At 42.5% G+C, this 4,767-nt stretch overlaps 1 long non-coding RNA gene across 1 annotated transcript; it reads right to left on the reverse strand.

Annotated features, from left to right (window-relative positions):
- Positions 1-312: 312 nt before the first annotated feature.
- On the reverse strand, positions 313-4,080 carry LOC132567556 (uncharacterized). The gene is made up of 2 exons (XR_009555095.1): positions 4,005-4,080; positions 313-477 (listed from the first exon to the last, which is right to left on the reverse strand). It is a non-coding gene; the product is annotated as an uncharacterized LOC132567556 (long non-coding RNA).
- Between the last annotated feature and the right edge of the window lie 687 nt (positions 4,081-4,767).

Genomic DNA, 4,767 nt, shown 5'->3' on the forward strand with positions numbered 1-4,767 from the left:
TAATAACCATCCCACAATTGGGTTTAGGTCACAATACATCACTTCCTCTAGCAGGTAAACAGTTAACTCTATAATGGCTGGAATGTACATAGCTTGTATTCCAACATAGATACGGTAGCCAAAAAACCCAAGTGCCATCAGGAGGTCCACCAGTGGGGCCAGGACACTAGAAGCCCTCCCACTGTACCCAAGGGCGGATTAACCATTAAGCAGACTAAGCATGTGCTTAGGGCACCAGGGCCCAAGGGGGCACCACAAAGTTGGGAAAAGGGTGAAAAGAAAAAAAAACAAATGAAGATTTGTAAAAAAAAATGATAAAACTAGTGCAAATTGATCATGGTGCACCCTAGGGTTATCTTCTATTTTTTGTTGGCGAGGTGCAGTGTCATAGGCTATGTTTAAAAGTAAAATGCATGTGTTTAAATGTAAAATGATGGAGCCAAATTCAGTTGTCATGACAGTCATTTCAATGACCCTCTCTGCCCCTTTTTAATTTCAGCCCCATGTAAACGTCAAAAATGAAGTGTGTTCAGTTGCGTGGTCCGCAAAAGAGAATACGTGCAAAAGGGAATGAGCAAAAGAATCTGTCTGTTGTAGCCAAGACAGGAAAGCTGACAGATTTCTTCTTACAAGCTGCAGAGAAAGATGATCCAGATCAAAACCAGTGTCAGTCTTCAGAGACAGGAAGTGAATCAAATCTATCTCCTTCAACAGAAACAGGCAATGTGGTGCAAGGACAGATTTTCATGGTGACGTTGCACATGATGAAGTGCCAAAACCTGGACCTACTTCCACAACAAGATGTGTAAATGCTTTTGAACTGTCCAAGGAATTTAGAGAACTGACCAAGGATGAAATGAACAAAACTATGGGCCCAGGGTTGTGGGATGAATTTTATGGTGATGATGTGACTTATTGGGGTGCTTGTGGACCCAGTGAATGTCAGCACCACAATGGGCCATTTGACAAATTGTGTCGCAATTTCGTCAGTGGGAAGCCAAAGAGATACTGTTCACAGATGATATTTTTTGGAATAAAAGCCAATGGTGAACACTACAAGAGAGAATGGCTGTTGTACTCTACTTCAAAAGGATCAGTTTACTGTTTTGTTTGTAAACTATTTGGGCCCAAAGGGTCAATGCATTTTGCTAGAAATGAGGGATTCAGTGACTGGCGAAACACTGCTGTAATTGACAACCATGAAAAAAGTGCAACTCACCGAGATGCCATGTTGACATATTTAACTCGGAAACAAGGCTTAGGCTTGACACAGCCACTGGAAAAACAAATTGAAGAGGAGTACAATTACTGGGAGAATGTGCTTCGGCGTGTTGTAGCAGTCATTTGCACACTGGCTGAACAAGGATTGGCATTCCGAGGAAAAGTGGAAAAATTTGGGTCTCAATAATGGGAATTATTTGGGGCTACTTGAATTGATAAGTCGGTTTGACCCATTCTTGGCTGCTCACATATCACAATATGTGAGGAACTTATTGAGTTAATGGCAAAGAAAGTGCACTCCGTCATCATTGATGAAATTAATGTTTCTGGGTACTTCAGTCTGTCTGTGGACTCAACGCCTGATCTTTCGCATGTTGACCAACTGAGCATGGTGCTCAGATACTTGCAAGATGGACAGCCAGTTGAACGATTTATCACATTTTTGGAATTACAAAACCACACTGGTGAAGCTATGGCACAGCAGGTGTTGAAGTAATGTGATGATTGTAAATTGGATTTTGCTAAATGCAGAGGGCAGTCATACGACAATGCTGCCAACATGTCTGGACGTTACAATGGCATGCAGCAAAAACTTTTGGATGCAAACAGTTTCCCATTTATGTACCCTGTGCAGCTCATTCACTAAATTTTGTTGGACGAAGTGCTGTGGATTGCTGTCAAGTTGCAGTAGATTTCTTTTCCACTGTACAGCTGCTCTACACATTCTTTTCAGCCTCAACTGCTCGGTGAAGAATTCTCAAAGATTGCATTGGAAATGAAAAAGTGTTGAAATCACTTTCAAACACCAGATGGGAAGCACATGCAACTGCAGTAATTATCAACTCTTTCTTCAAGAGTCTGGAAGCTTTGGAAGATTTATCAGATGACCAGTTGCAAAAAGGTGACACTAGAAGGGAGGCAAAGAATATTGCAAACAAGATGCAAGAACTGGAATTTGTGTTCATGCTGAATTTTTGGAAACTTTAGAAAATTTTTGGAAACTTTAGAAAAGTTTCATAGAACAAGTCAGCTTCTTCAAAGTGAAAATGTGATCTTGCAAACATGTGCAGATTTATATTCATCATTGATAGTTGCACACATCAAGAGATGAATTTGAGAGATCTGAATCACTTGCAAAGGACATGCTCCCTGATGTAGAATACAAAGCAACTCAAATGCATAAGCGTATAAGAAAGATAATGCCCAGAGATGGAAATGCACGAGAGGTCATTCTCAGTGCCAGAGACAAATTCCGTATCTCCACTTTTTATGTAATTGTTGAAAGAAATGGATATGAGGAGACGAAAGGTGTACACTGAAATAGCAGACAGATTCTCTTGTCTGACAGATGTTCCTAATGTCACCCAACAAGGTGCTAATTCCCAATTATCAGAAAGTGAAAGGTACTCAAAGACTTGTCAGAAACTCATTGATGCTTATCCAGATGGCATGAACAACACTTTGTCTACAGAGCTCCAGCAGTTCCATTCATATGTTCTTCATAAGTTTAAAACAACCCAGAAAACATCTTTCACTCACATGGAACTTTGCAACACAATTACAGAAGACAAACTAGAGAGTGCCTTTCCAAATGTTGAAATTGCCGTAAGAATATTTTTAACATTAATGGTCACCAACTGAACAATAGAGAGGTCTTTCTCACAACTGAAACATGTAAAAAACCCAAATAGATCAGTTATGCTTCAAGAAAGACTCAACTCACTGTGTATATTAAGAATTGAAGCAGGCATTCTGAGAAGTATTTTGATGATGTTATCATTGATTTTGTGAAAATGAAATGTAGAAAAATGCCCTTCAGGTCATGAATGCAGCGACCTAGCAACTGTGGAACGCAGCGACCTAGCAACCTGGAACGCAGCGACCTAGCAACTGTGATCCACGCAACAGTCACCTCGAGACTAGACTACTGCAATGCCCTCTACATGGGGCTGCCCTTATACCGAACACGGAAACTTCAGGTGGTCCAGAACGCGGCGGCCAGGCTGCTAACGGGACTGCCTCGGTGGGAACACGTGCGGCCTGGGCTGCGGGATCTGCACTGGCTACCGGTTGTGTACCGTGTTCGCTATAAAGTGCTGGTCATCACCTTTAAAGCCCTATATGGCCGAGGACCTGCCTACCTAAGGGACCGCCTCTCCCCATATGTTCCCCAGAGAGCATTGAGATCCAGCTCTCAAAATCTTTTAACAATCCCTGGGCCAAGAGAGGCTAGATTGAAGACAACCAGGGAGCAAGCCTTCTCAGCAATGGCCCCTCGATGGTGGAATCAACTTCCAGAGATGGTGCAAGCCCTGCGGGACCTGAACCAATTCCGCAGGGCTTGCAAAACATTTCTTTTTCAGCCTGCTTTTAAGACAGAACCTGGCTAAACTGATTTGTAGCCATCTTATGTATGATTATGACGTATAGTATTTATAACACCTATTTTATCTATTTTTAACTAATTTATTTACGTAATTGATCGTATCTAAAATTGTTGCTTATATTGTTTTATTGAATCATGGAATTCCATGTCTGTGAGCTGCCCTGAGCCCGCCTTTGGCGGGGGAGGGTGGGATACAAAAATAAAGTTATTATTATTATGAATATTGGAACTTTGATACATTTAATTTGTGAAATATTAAAATAGATGTTGTATTGCATTTTTGTAGAACTTTATGTAGCCCAAGCTTGGCTTTGTTTGTACAGTATATTGTGTTATCATATGAGTAAATTTTTGTATTGCTGCAATCTGCACTGTATATCTGGTCAGATAGGTCAACAACTGGGTCAGTGTGGAAAGGAGGGGGGCACCAAGATTGATCAGTGCTTAGGGCACCAGTGAGCCTTAATCCACCCGACTGTACTCCCTTCCCCAGGCACCAAGAATACAGAGCATCACTGCCCCAGACAGAGGGCGTTTTCCCACAGAGCTTACCTCGGAGCGACGTCCCTCTTCACCGCGCAGCGTCTGCATGGATTTCCCACCGACTGCTCCGCATAACCAGGAAGAGCCGCGGCTTTTGCGTCGCTAACGTAAACTGGTTTTTAGCGGTTTACATCTGCGACGCAAAGGTCCGGCACTTCCTGGTTATGCGGAGCAGTTGGTGGGAAATCTGCGCAGACGCTGCGTGGTGAAGAGGGATGTTGCTCTGAGGTAAGCTCTGTGGGAAAATGCCCAGAGAGTTCCAACGATAAGCTGTGGCTAATAGCCACTGATGGACATCTGCTCCATATGCTTATCCAAACCACTCTTGAAGCTGTCTATGCTGGTAGCCGCCACCACTTCCTGTGGCAGTGAATTCCATGTGTTAATCACCCTTTGGGTGAAGAAGTACTTTCTTTTATCAGTTCTAACCCGACTGCTCAGCAATTTCATCGAATGTCCGTGAGTTCTCATATTGTGAGAAAGGGAGAAAAATATTTCTTTCTCTGGTTTCTCTATCCCATGCATAATCTTGTAAACCTCTATCATGTCAACCCTCTGTCAACGTTTCTCCAAGCTAAAGAGCCCCAAGTGTTTTAACCTTTCTTCATAGAGAAAGT

This window comes from Heteronotia binoei, chromosome 2 (genome assembly GCF_032191835.1).
Source record: "Heteronotia binoei isolate CCM8104 ecotype False Entrance Well chromosome 2, APGP_CSIRO_Hbin_v1, whole genome shotgun sequence".
In the NCBI taxonomy this organism is placed as follows: Eukaryota; Metazoa; Chordata; class Lepidosauria; order Squamata; family Gekkonidae; genus Heteronotia; species Heteronotia binoei.